The sequence below is a fragment of the Balaenoptera physalus genome (assembly GCF_965194825.1).
Source record: "Balaenoptera physalus genome assembly, chromosome: 2".
NCBI lineage: Eukaryota > Metazoa > Chordata > Mammalia > Artiodactyla > Balaenopteridae > Balaenoptera > Balaenoptera physalus.
The window spans coordinates 23,669,382-23,683,423 of record NC_138883.1 but is presented as its reverse complement, the minus strand read 5'-3'; the positions used below and the strand labels follow the sequence as shown (position 1 = coordinate 23,683,423).

Sequence of the window (14,042 nt, the reverse complement as noted above, 5' to 3'; positions counted from 1 at the left end):
TTTCCAGGACGCGATAGAGACTTCTAAGGCAGGTCCTGTGTGCTGAGTTAGAGATGCATGCCGTATGCTTCCAGAACGGGCATTACACATTCAGTTGCATGTTGGTTCTCTCGGGATCCCATTGGGGTTACATATGCAAGGGGATACATGCAACAGAGCCACCCACTGAACGTGGTGACCCTTGAGCTCTGCAAAGAAGCAGAAGCTCAACTAGCTTGGCTGACATGTGCTTTATGAGAAGAGTATATGTTTTAATTTTGTGAGAGTTACTATTCTAATGAATATAAACAGTCTGCCCAGGCTTCTGGCAATATCTTATGTTTTCCTGGTATAGACCATATACCCTTAAGTGGGTAAAAGAGGTTTATAAAAAGGATTATTATTATCAAGGGTGAAGAAACAAGAAGCAATGTTCTGAACAAAAGAAATTGTTTATCCATTCATTCATTCAGCTCACGTTTATTATGTGCTGAGCACTGTGCCTGTAAATCTTAGAGATAAATGGCGTGGACCCTACCCTAAAGGTGTCACAGCTTAGGTAGGTTGACAAACAGGTAAATCAGGATTACAGTACAGCCAGGACAGAGGAAAGCACAGGCTCTTATGGAAACACTAAAGAGGTCATGTAAATCAGATTGGAAGAGGAGGTCCACAAAGGCTTGTCAGGAGAGACGATGTTTGGACGGAGTTTTGCAGACAAACAGGAGTTAAGAGGACAAGCAGGGGAAAGGATGTTACAGGCCAAGTGATTAGCATGGGCAGAACGAGTGGTTCTGCATAGCTGGGAAAGGGGTCTGTTGGTTTCCTAAGGCCGACGTAACAAATTACCACAAACTCAGTAGCTTGAAACAAAGAAATTAATTTTGTCACAGTTCTGGAGGTCATCTATCTGAAATCAAGGCATCTGCAGGTTGGTTCCTCCTGGAGATTCTGAGAGAACGCGTTCCATGCTTCTCTCCTAGGTTTTGGTGGTTAGTAGACACATCTCTCCAGTCTCTGCCTCCTCTTCACATCACCCTCTCCTCTTGTTTCTCCTTTTCTGCCTGTGTCTTCTTCGCTTCTTATAAGGACACTTGTCACTGGATTAGGACCCACCTAGAGAATCCAGATGATCTCATCTCAAGATCCTTAATTACCTCCTCAAAGACCCTTTTTCCAAATAAGGTCACACCCACCCACATGTTCCAGGTGGGCACACCTTTTTGGGGAGCCACCCTTCAACCCACTACAAATGATAAAGATAAATTAGTGACCTGATGACATAGGAAAGAAGCATGGCCAGGTCCTATAGGCCCTCGTGTACCTGCAAAGGTATGTGGGCTTTATCTTGAAAGAAATAGGAAGTCATTGGAATTTTGATAGCGGAACTGGCAGCTCTGGAAAATATAATCCTTAATTATACTTATATTGTTAATGCCTCCAGCCAAAGACCACCAGGAACCCTCCTGTGGTTAATTGCGTTGTGTTTCTTACCGGTTGCAGAGAACACACTGTGAGGAACCATAGTGTCTCAGCTGTACGGCGTTGGAAAGAACCTATTATAAGATTTGAACTTTGGTTGGGTGATTTGGAGGAGAGTCTAAGGAAGCCTGGTTTACTCTAGATGGAATGCTATGACAAAGCAGGGGCAATTCTGAGTGACTCCCTCAATAAATCTTATCCAGGGTCTTCCCTGGCAGTCCAGTGGTTAAGACTCTGCACTTCCAGTCAGGGAACTAGGATCCTACAGGCTGTGTGGCGCAGCCAAAAAAAAGAAAAAAAAAAAAAAAGAAAAAAAAAAAGTACTATTTAAATAAATAAATAAATAAATCTTATCTGTAGGGGAAACAGACTAGACTAAGGATACTTTTTTTTTTTTAATTGGAGTATAATTGCTTTACAATGTTGTGTTAGTTTCTGCTGTACAGGGAAGTGAATCAGCTATATGTATACATATATCCCCTCCCTCTTGGACCCCCCACCACCCCCCATCCCTCCTCCTCCCCTCGCATCCATCCCCATCACAGAGCACCAAGCTGAGCTCCCTGTGCTATACAGAGGGTTCCCACTAGCTCTCTATTTTGCACATGGTAGTGTATTTATGTCAAACCTAATCTCCCAGTTCATCCCACCCTCCCCTTCCCCCTCTGTGTCCACACGTCCCTTCTCCACATCTGCATTTCTTTTGTTTGTTTGTTTGTTTTTTGGGTTCTTTTTAACATCTTTATTGGAGTATAATTGCTATACAATGTTGTGTTAGTTTCCACTGTATAACAAAATGAATCAGCTATATGTATACATATATCCTCATATCCCTTCCCTCTTGCATCTCCCTCCCACCCTCCCTATCCCACCCCTCCGAGGTCACAAAGCACCGGGCTGATCTCCCTGTGCTATGTGGCTGCTTCCCACTAGCTATCGGTGTTAAATTTGGTAGTGTATATATGTCCATGCCACTCTCTCACTTCACTGCAGATAGGTTCATCTGTACCATTTTTCTAGATTCTACATATATGTGTTAATATATGATATTTGTTTTTCTAACTTACTTCACTCTGTATGACAGACTCTAGGTCCATCCATGTCTCTACAAAGGACCCAATTTCGTTCCTTTTTATGGCTCAGTAATATTCCATTGTGTATGTGTGTGTGTGTGTGTGTGTGTGTGTGTGTGTGTATACATATATATGTGTATATATATATATGTGTGTATATATATATACATATATATATACACACACACACACACATACACCACATCTTCTTTAGCCATTCGTCTGTTGATGGGCATTTAGGTTCCTTCCATGACCTGGCTATTGTAAATAGTGCTGCAATGAACATTGGGGTGCATGTGTCTTTTTGAATTATAGTTTTCTCAGGGTATATGCCCAGTAGTAGGATGGCTGGGTCATATGTAGTTCTATTTTTAGTTTTTTAAGGACCCTCCAGTAAGGATACTTTTTAATTGGTAAAGAAGTAGCAGTCGTGAGCCAAGAGAGGGGAATGTTTGGTATTTTATGAAGGAAGTAGTGACTTGGTTTCTGTCTGTGCATAGATAAAATTAAGAAGTGGCTTTGTTTCGCCTTACGATGTCACAGTCTCAGAGGGACCCTGTCTGAGGTCTGTGTTCTGTGATATTGCTCGTGTCCAGTAGGAGAAGGACATGGTTTAGCTGTGGGTGCCAGGTTCATGTTCTGGAGGTCAGGAGCTGCTTTGTTTTTCTTTCTCAATACCAAACTACGAAAACAATCATGGCTAAAATTCCAGCAGTCATAATGAAATACATCAACCAAAACATTCAGACTGTCCCTTAAAAGCTATAATAAAAGTCACAAAATTTTCTGAAAAGTGCACTTACCTTTGCTTATGGGTGCATCCTTCAGATTTAATTTACTTCTAAGCCACCAGTTGGACAACATCTATTTTAAAGACTGGAGGAGCTAACCGAGAGGCTCCCTGACTGGTGCGCTCTTCTATCTAACAGCTGTAATAGCATTTTCTTCAGTTTCCCTGCAGAGCCTAACCCAACCACATCCCTGTGAAGAAAGTGCTGGAAGTCCCCTATTCAAGCCCTCTCCCTTTTCTGAGCTGCTCTCTCTATTTAAATATGATAGGTGAGTCATATGCAGTTCTCTTTGATGAAAAATAAACAAGGGAAAGAACCCCAAACACTCCTGTGGCAAAGGTCCCTTCAGAACATACTGCCTTCGCTGTTAGAGATTTATCTTTTTAAAAGAAGGCAGAAATTGGAAAGGGCCACAGAAGGGCAGGAATAGCCGAGAAAACAAGGCAGCAGTCTTCTCTGTGAGGGAAGATGAAAAAGGCTACTAGTACCTTTTTTAGTCCAGCAAGAAAAAAAGTATAATATCATATAGCTGGTGCTCCTAGAAATGACAAATGGCAAAGAAGAGGCTTTCCCCTACACTCTCAAGGAGAAAAGGGCTCTCTAAAATGAAAGTCAGAGATATTCCATTGAAAGGAAATATTTTTCCCCTCTAACTTAAAATTAGCTTTCAGTGATGCTGGCTTTTATAGACTCTTATCAAGGCAGATTGCTCAGCACAGTGAGTTTGGCTGGTGTTATTCATACATGTAAGCACTGGGATATCCATCATAAACACAAGCCAGCTGTCATCTTTTGAGGTTTCAACTGATTGCCAGTTCAGGTCAAGAAGAAAAGTATTCCTCTGTCTTCATCTGTAATATTATTTATCAATTTCAACAGGAGGATTTGACACCTTCAGTGACATAGCCCAGCATCCTGTTAAATTGATCAGAAGTCCAGTAATGTGCAGTAGTTTCTAACATTGAGATCCAAAGCCTATTTCCTTTCTGACATTCTGTTGGGATCAAAGCCAAGGGTAGAAGTGGTTAATGAGGCTTCCCAATGTCCCTCAAGATCCAGGTCAGCTTGTTTATCCCTAACAGAGAGGTGGATGTGTTAATAGCTTCTGCGGCCTGTGGTTTCCCTTGTGGAGATGCCAGTGGGCCATGTGTACTCCTTGGGTCTCAGGGTGATGGGGCTTGCATTGGCTGTGACTGACAGCATGAGCTAGAAGGTTGGCTACGTTTGGCATGACATGGTTGGCACAGGCCACCTCAGACCTTGAAAACTTGGAGCTGATGCAGAGGTGGATAAACACATTGAAGACAGGTTGCCAACTCAGATTTTTATGGAAGCCAGACAGGTAATGTGCCTGAGTAAACCTGGCAAGGTGGCAACTTTGGGGATAGTGACCACTCAGCTCCCACTGATTATGATCATTCAAAGATTTGGGCCTATTGTTGCCAACTTTTCAAGAGCAGCCAAATGTCTGGTGTATATGATAAATCCCCTGACTTAAGTATCACCATCTAATTCAAGCCTCTGGCAGGCCAGATTAAACGGTTTGCCTTATAGGCTGCCATTTTGTAACTTCAAGCTAAGGGCACATTTCTTTGCTTCCTAATACTTATACAGAAGCTCTGTGGACTCAAGTTTTAGGACTTCTTTTAATCTCATTCAAAGAAATGAAAACAAATGAAAAAGATAGGCAAGGAAAATGAAAATACTTTTCAAATGTCACAGTGTCCCCATGGAGCTAGGGTGGTTGAATTAAGGGGGACAGCTGAACTTTCAGTTCTGCTTCTGTAACTGAACAGTTAGTAATGGTTCCCCGGGGCAGGGTTGAGTCACTAAACAAGCACTAGACAAATGGTGCAATACTAGTACATGAAGAAGGCAGAGCACAAGCTCCTTGCCTTTGAAAAATTTGTGAATTCATTGAGAGTACTGTGGTAACATGCATGGAATAATTAGAAAAAAATGCCAAAATAACATATAAGCAAGTAGGCTCTCAGAAAGTATGATGATTCAATTTCCTTCTTTAACAGCATCGCTTCTTAATAATGGTCCAAAGAGAGAATAGAAAAGCAGCATGGCGGCCATAGATCTTACTAGATGGCTGCCATTTCTGTTGGATGAGATTGGCTATCAGGCAAAATGAATAAGAAGTTGGCCTTTCCAGACCCTGAAGTTCTAGAAGTTATGACACTTTTGAAAAAATGGTTCTCCCAAGTTACTATTTCAAAAAATAGCTGTGAATTTTAACAGATCTATGAACTGAAAGCAACAATATTGAGAACCAAATAACCTAGATCACCCTCTCAAGAGTTACTGCATAGACCAGTGGCTCTTAAATTATAGTCTCTGGAGTATAGCCCTCCAGGTGATCTCATAAACACGAAGGAGAACCTCTGTTGTCCTTGAGAGAGGATGGAAACTCTGATAACCCATGTTTGAGGTCTAAAAATGATCACAATCTCCTCTGTCCTAGGAAACCTCACCAGTGAACTGCAGGGTAGACCACCAAGATAGCACACCCTTGGAAAGGTGTATAACCCTTGCTTGTTCGGTTGGGTTTTGGCCTGTTTTTTCTTGTTTGTGTGTTTGTCTTTGTGTTTTTAAGCCCCATTGATTCTTGTATTAGTTTTCTATTGCTGCTGCAATAAATTACCACAAATTTCATGGCTTAAAATAATACAGTTTATTATCTTACAGTTCAAGTCCAACTTCTAGAAGTGTGGGTAAAATCCAGGTGTCAGTAGGGTAAGTTCCTTTCTGGAAGTTCTAGGGGAAAATCCATTTCCTTGTCTTTTCCAGCTTTTAGAGGCTACCTGCTTTCCTTAGCTTATGGGTTCCTTCCCCCATTTTCAAAGGCAGCAACATCAGGCTGAGGGCTTCTTGTGCTGCAATCTCTCTGGTTCTCTCTCCTCTATCTCCCTTTTCCATTTTAAAGATCTCACAATTACATTGGGCTCATCTGGATAATCCAGGCTACTCTCCATAGTTTCGGGTCAGCTGATTAGCAACCTTAATTCCCCTGTACCATGGAAAGCAACATATTCACAAGTTTTACGGATTAGGACATGGACATCTTTGGGGCAGCCATTATTCTGCCTACCGCAATTCCCAATATCTCCATCTGGAGAGATTGTATACTTTTTTTTTTTTTTCACATCAAGAAATGGAATCTGGTAATTTATAAAAATATGTTCAAATGCAGTATATGACCTCTTCATGCACACTTCATGCACACATAGAAGAGTAATAAATTACTCTTGTATGAACTGGACAGGCAGCGTAATATTCAATGAAAAAGACATGGGCTTTGTAATCAGACAAACCTGATTTCTACTCTGGTACTTTCTAGCTGTCTAACTTCTGTCAAGTTAAAAAATTTTGAGACATAGATTCCTTTCTTCTGAAATGGAGAAAATACTTCCCTTATATGATTATTTTGCTTAAATTAAATAGAAATAATGTGTCAGAATCATAGTAGAATTTTAATCAATGGTATTATTATTTCCTGAAATCCTGAGTTCCATTTCAGTACTGTTGGGTAAAACCAGTTAAAGAAACCAAATTCGATGTTTCAGTTTGATGAATTGCATTAAATGAAAAACATTTCCCCAGGGTGTTTGTCTGATTTGTTAGCATATGTGAGATGTTTGAATTTCAAAGATGAAAAAGTGATTTGAAAGTGCAAAATGGTGCAGCTGTCCTTATCAGTAAACAGGTAATACCACCCTTTGAGCAGGGGGGCATGGATACCAGTAGAATAAAAAGATGGGCACAAAGACAGAAGCCTCAGAGTTACTCAGAATTAAGAAGATGAATCTTTACTGTCAATATAAGTCTCCCAACTGCTAGTGCAAGTGGAGGATAGATTTTCTTTTCCACTAGATTTACTTTCTGATATACAAGTTTATCGGTCAAGCAAGGACTATTCATCAAGTCATTTTCCATCGATAACTCCAGCCTAAGCCCGACAGGCTGAGTGTTTATTATTCACTCTTAAAAGGCTGGAGCTCATTTGCTTCTGCAGTGGAGAGAGGAGCAGACCCAGACAGAGAGAGGAATGAGGGCACTCAACAAAACGGCCATTCATTTCAGTCAAGCTTGACGAATAACAAAGGTGTAAAACAACCAGGAAAAGCTCCAGTTACAGCTGGAAATCAAATATTGACCCACTAATCCCCTAATTTACTGACTACCCATTTAATGATCTGATTCCCGTTTATTCATCCAACAAATACCAGTTGAGCCCTTCCTGCAGACCAGGCCCTGTACAAGGCCAAAGAAAACATTACGCCAATGCTCACCGCCATCCCCAGACATGCATACACAGTCAATCTGGAGCCTTAAGAAATTAGTCGTTTGTTTCTGAAGGCTGGGTGCTCTTAAAAGAACATCCGTGCTTATAATTACATGATGTAGTGTAAGATCCTACAATCATCTTTTTCTGGAAGGCATCGCTGTGACCAGCAATGAATGTATTACTACATTGATCTTCTTTGAACACTACAAAATGAAGGGACTACATTGCCCGTGGCCTCCAGAAACTTACCTTCAAATAGCATCAATGCTATTAATGCCACACACACTAAACACACTGAATAAAATGGAATAAATATTGAAGAATCTAAATTCAGTTCATTTGCAAGCCAAATCTTGCTTCAAATTGTATTGACATTATTTGTTCCCTTGTTGGTTATGTGAGGCGCCTTTTAAGCTGAAAGAGAGGACTTTCAGCTATTGTTCCCTCGTGAGATGCCTTCTCTTCAGGGAATTTGGGAACCAGTAGGCATAGGCAGGGGCCATTTCTGCAGCATACTGGTGCTCTGGGTGATGATGTCCATAGAGTGGAAGGCAGTGAGGAGGGAACCAAAGAGGAGGGGGCAGCTGAATGGCATTTTGGCAATCACAGCGTGGGTTCATTGATTTCTTAGAAAGAGTATAAATTCCCCAAACACCAGAAGCACCTGTGTTCAAATAGAGATTTTTGTTTTTATGTACTCAAGGCCTGCGTTCCAGAGCTAATTGGAAAGTCTTTGATGACCTATTAGTTTGGATTTGCACTGCGGTGACTTCTCTCCTCATGTGAATGCAGTGGAATTGCGGCATGTATGTCTTGGACTTAAGCAACCTCAACAATGCAGGGGAGGAGGGGTGAGGAGAGGTTGTGAGATGGTGTGCCAGGAAGAGAACACCCAAGAATAATTGACATAATGTGGCATTTCTAACCATACTTTTCTTCAATGAGCTTATGCCTGGGAGTCAGAGTGAATGGGAGGCTTAAATCTGTCATGCCCTCAATTTCTACATTCCTGCCGGTCTTTCAAGGCTGAGCATCTTTCCTTCTTGAGTAGAGTATAATTCTAGTCCTTAAAGATACAGTAAACATTTTTCATGCAATATGGTCCCTAAACACAAGCAAATAAATAACCCAACCAAAGAAACAGAGAAATGTCTTCTAAAAGTAGAATACCAATATGATGCTTGCTGAGTGATGACACTGCACTGCATCCAAAGGGCCAGTTTAGGAGAGTTTCAAAGAGAGTTCTGACTCGGTGATCTTCTATGCTGACTTTATCACCTCACCCTATCCTAAGATTGTACACCACTGTGATTAACACACAGAGTAACTGGCATGTATAAAGTGACTTTTGTCAGGGGAGTGATGGGGAGATCTCCCTGGATTCAGTATTTTACATCTTTAATCTTTTCTAATGGCAAGTCATACACCTGTGAGCTAGCACGTGGTTTCCACATCCCTTGCCCACCAACTAGGAGTAGGTGTATTTTAGAAACTGAGAGGGAACTTCTTAATACAAGGTTAGTTAGAAATGGGTAAGAACCCCAACTCAGGCATTTACTAGCTGGGTGACCTTGAAGAAGCTGCTTGCATGCTGAGTCTTGCCTTCCGCAGCTGTAAAATGGGCTAAATGATAGCTACCTCCCAGGGCGGTGAAGAGAAGGTTCCTTTTAAACCTCTCAGAGCAGTGCATGTTACCTCTTAGGTGCTTAATGAATATTAGCTCCTCTGCCCCCTCCCCTACACACACAAACACACACTTCCACACTTCCTGGCTCCTAACCTTCTGCTCAGAATGTTGAACATCTTTAAGGGAGGGAGAAGGAGAATAAGAGGAGATTGTTTACAAAAAGGAATTTTTAAAAGAAACAAACAAAAAAATCATGGAAATAGTAAGAAAAGCAAATCCAAATTGTCTGATCCGGGCCGGTTTCGTCTCCCACTGGGACCCAGGGAAGCAGCAGTATTGTATGTTAATGGGATTTGGTGGGAAATGCAGCTCTAATGAAACATTGGCAATGATTACTCCATCCCTATTTCTCCAAGTACTTTTTCTCTTTTTCCTTCTTTCTTTAAAAAAAATATCTGGCTGGTTATTACTCAGCACACCAGGATTACGTTTCTTTCCCTAAGAGTACTAGAGGAACCTGGAGTGCAGCTGAGCTGGTGAACTGCCCATCTTGCCCTGTCCCTGAGACAGGCAGGGAGGACGGCATTTAGCCTGGCTGTGGGGACCTGGGGAGGGACTGGCTTTTGAACAAAAGCTGTTCTCAGTGAAACTGGAGTACACAAAGGGGGAGGGGACTGCTAAACCCTGGGAGGTGCAGGGAGGGGGTGAGCTGTTTGCTAATATATCCCTGGGGAAACTTCTAGTGTTTCTGGGCATGGCTGAGTGCACAGCTCATGAAAAATGCACCAGAGCATTGTTGGCATTTGATTTCAGAAGAAGCTACAGTACCAAGAGACAACTGTCTGCTTTCCTGCAACACCCAGATGGCACACCTGGTTTCCACTGCTCTCTGTTCATCTGTCCAGATGTTCCCAGTTACTTGGACAGAAAGCCTTGTGGCTTCTTTTACAGGGTGTTACATTTCTTCCTTCCAGCAAAGCGCTAGATATGACAAAGCTCAACTAGCAGAATTCTTCTTTTTACTTTGTGACTAAGAATGCTTCAGTGCCTTTATTTCCAAATATATGTTGTTGTTATTTCAAAATTTGTTTCTCTAGTGAATCAACATAGCAAAGTGTACTGGCTATAAGGTAAAAGGAAGTAGCAGGTACCTAACATCTATTGGGTACCTGCTATGTAGCAGGTACTGATATAGCTACTTTGCATATAATATTTAATATCCTTCTCACTATAAGCCATAAGGTGTGTAGGTTTGATTAGTGCATGTTACAGTGGGAAGCAGCCCAGTATTCTGGAAAGAGTATAGGGTTGCCCCTTACCAGCTATGTGAATTTAAGTAATTACTTAACACCTTTGAGCTTCATTTTTCTCTGTGTAATGAATTTAACAATGGCAGCTAATAGGGGTGTCATGAAGATTGAATACGATTGTAATATAATGTGTTAAAATCTTGATCTTACTTGATCTATATGAGTTGGTCAGTATTGAGAGCTCCTCTTGCAGAAAGGAAAGAAACAAATGAGACCCAGGGAGATTGAATCATTTAATTTGCCTAAAGACTCATAGCTGTTAGGGGGTTTGGTCAACACCCATGGATGACTGGTTTTAGGCTCTAAACTGCTGTTTACTAAAGTAGTTATTTAGTCACCACGTCCCATTGTCACACTACCCACCCCACTTCTACTCGCACCCCATGATAACTACATGCACACACCGTCCTATGAGCAGGATCCTAGAAAATCTATGTAAGTGACACCAGACTTGCAGAGTTAGCACAGCACAGGTGTTATTTGCACAGGTGCAGGAGAGGAGTGCTAGACACTCTGGATGTTTCACTTGAGTTTAGAATATAGCCGGTCGCTTACTTCACTCTGTATAATACACTCTGTATTATACAGAGTGAAGTAATCCAGAAAGAGAAAAACAAATATCATATATTAACACATATATGTGGAATCTAGAAAAATGGTACAGGTGAACCTGTTTGTAGGGCAGGAATAGAGACGTAGACGTAGAGAACGGACAAGTGGACACGGGGGAAGGGGAGGGTGGGATGAATTGGGAGATTAGGTTTGACGTAAATACACTACCATGTGTAAAATAGATAGCTAGTGGGAACCGGCTGTATAGCACAGGAAGCTCAGCTCAGTGCTCTGTGATGACCTTGGGGGGTGGGACGGAGGTATAAGAGGGAGGGGATATATGTATACATATAGCTGATTCACTTCATTGTACAGCAGAAACTAACACAACATTGTAAAGCAATTTTACTCCAATTAAAAAAAAAAAAGAATATAGCCAGTCACTAACGGCACAGGGCAGTGACAAAACATTTAGATTCTCCTTTAAAGCCTCAATTGAGCGTCCTCTCACTGAGTCCCTGCCCTGCACCTTGGCTAACCACTGGAACAAAACTGTCACAAGATGCTTTCAGTCTCACTGTGTCCTGTTCATTATTGTTTTTATTAACACTCAGCCAATCTATGGAAGATACCTATTAAGGAAGGAGCAGGGACCTCTCCACTGAGACGTAAGCACATTATCTGAGGAGTTCTGACTGGGTTAATCTGTTGTGATGGGATTATCTATATTGTAGCTGAAAGCAAGGCTTTGAAGAAAGGAAGGTCAGTTTTGTTTTGTTTTTTAATCCATTCTTTTTTTTTTTATTGGAGTAAATTGCTTTACAACGTTGTGTTAGTTTCTGCTGCACAGCGAGTGAATCAGCCACAGGCATACCCACATCTCCTCCCACACATCCCCCCCCCTTGGACCTCCCTCCCCACGGCGCCCATGCCACCCAACTAGGCCATTACATAGCACCCAGGTGAGCTCCCTGTGCTGTACAGCAGGTTCCCACTAGCTCTCTATTTTACACATGGTAGTGTATTTATGTCAAACCTAATCTCCCAATTCATCCCACCTCCCCTCCCTCACGCTGGTATCCACACGTCAGTTCTCTACATCTGCGTTTCTATTCCTGCCCTGCAAATAGGTTCATCTGTACCATTTGTCTAGATTCCACATAATATGCATTAATATACGATATTTGTTTTTCTGACTTAGGAAGGTCAGTTCTGATGCAAATTACCTATATTCTGATATAAATTTATTGTTTTGTTTGTTTGATTTTTGTGGGGTTTTTTTGGCAGAAGGCTTGATTCCAAATTTTGAAGGTGGGGAAATAATTGAGAAAGAAAATTCCAAATAAACCACAGAGAGGCCTGCTCAGTAAGGGGGTACTTGATGGGATGAAGATGCTACACAAAGACTTGCAGAGGGGAGGGCAGAAAACAGGGTAGAGAGAAGGTGCTGGAATGAGCATGGAAGACCAGCACAATGGAAACTAGAGTAGCTGAAACACATCATCTGCTCTATTAATTCCCTGCCAGAGGAGTCATGGTTCTTTTAGTTCCTTATTAAACATGACAAAATTCAACTACTCAGACTTCTTTCCTACTCTGGGGAACAGTGAGGCATTTCCTCCAGCAATTCAAGGTGAGACTGAAAAAACTATGATTCCCGCTTTTATTTATTTACGTTTGTCCTTACTACAGAGATGGGTTCAAAGTCATCTGGGGAATTAGCTGGCAGCGAATGCTTATTAGTTTGCCACAGATGTGGGGGAGACACAGGAACTGTCAGAGGGTAGCCATCCTGCTGGGAAAGGAGGAGGGCGCCAGAAGCACCAGTCTCTTCCCTGGAGGCATGCAGTGTCCGTTGGTGGCCAGATTGCCTCATAGGAGAATCCTAGAGGTTTGAATTGGGCTTGAGGCATTAGAGAGAAAAAGTTTACAGCATTCCTACTGAGACTTTCCCGGTAACAGCGCGAGTGGAATAGAATTCTGTCTCCCAGTCTTCGCCACTTTATGAGCAATGTAACGAGGTGCCCAGCACCCTCCTTCTTCAAGGAGTGAATTCAGCGTAGTCTGCCTGGCTCACATGGAAGTAGAATAACTATGGCACCATCTAGTTAAGTGTAAACTATGCACTGTGAAATGTTGGGGTGCCAAGAGTGAAAAATTCAGGTCCTACTGACAACGGTACGAGATAAATCTCATCACAATGTTTTATGAGCTCAGTGGAGAAAACAGTAAGGTCTGGAGTAGCTAGGGAGGTCTTCACAGAGGTGGTGATTCCTCTTTTCTCTTTCTTACCTTTTCCTTTCTTTTCTTTTTAATCTAGCTCTATTGAGATATAATTGATATGTAACACTATATAAGTTTACAGCGTACAATGTGTTGATTTGATACCCTTATGTATTGCAAAGTGGATACCACTGTAGCCTTAATGAACGGCATCATTAACATCACATAATTACCATTTCTTTCTTGTGGTCAGAACATTTAAGATCTGCTCTCTTAACAACTTTCATGTATACAATACATTTAATCACAATGTTATGCATTAGATTCCCAGAATTTATTTATCCCTGGAACTTCTCCATCTTATAACTGGAAGTTTGTACCCTTTGACCAGTATCTCCCCATTTCCTCCAACGCCAGCCCCTGGTAACCACGATTCTATTCTCTGTTTCTATGAGTTTGGATTTTTTTTTAGATTCCACAAATAAGTGAGATCATACAGTATTTGTCTTTCTCTATGTGACTGTTTTCACTTAGCACGATGCCCTTAAGTTCTATCCATGCTGTCGCAAATGGCAAGATTTCCTCCTTTCTCATAGTTGAATAATATTTTATTATATGTAAAAATACCACATCTTCTTATACATCCATCCTTTGATGGGCACTTAGGTTATTTCTGTATCTTGGCTGTTGTGAATAATGGTACAATAACAT

General features: G+C 41.5%; 1 protein-coding gene across 20 annotated transcripts in view; it reads left to right on the top strand.

The window, feature by feature from the left end:
* The window catches only part of NRXN3 (neurexin 3), a 1,702,647-nt gene that overhangs the window by 1,391,842 nt on the left and 296,763 nt on the right, over positions 1 to 14,042 (top strand). The gene's annotated exons all lie outside the window — the stretch shown is intronic.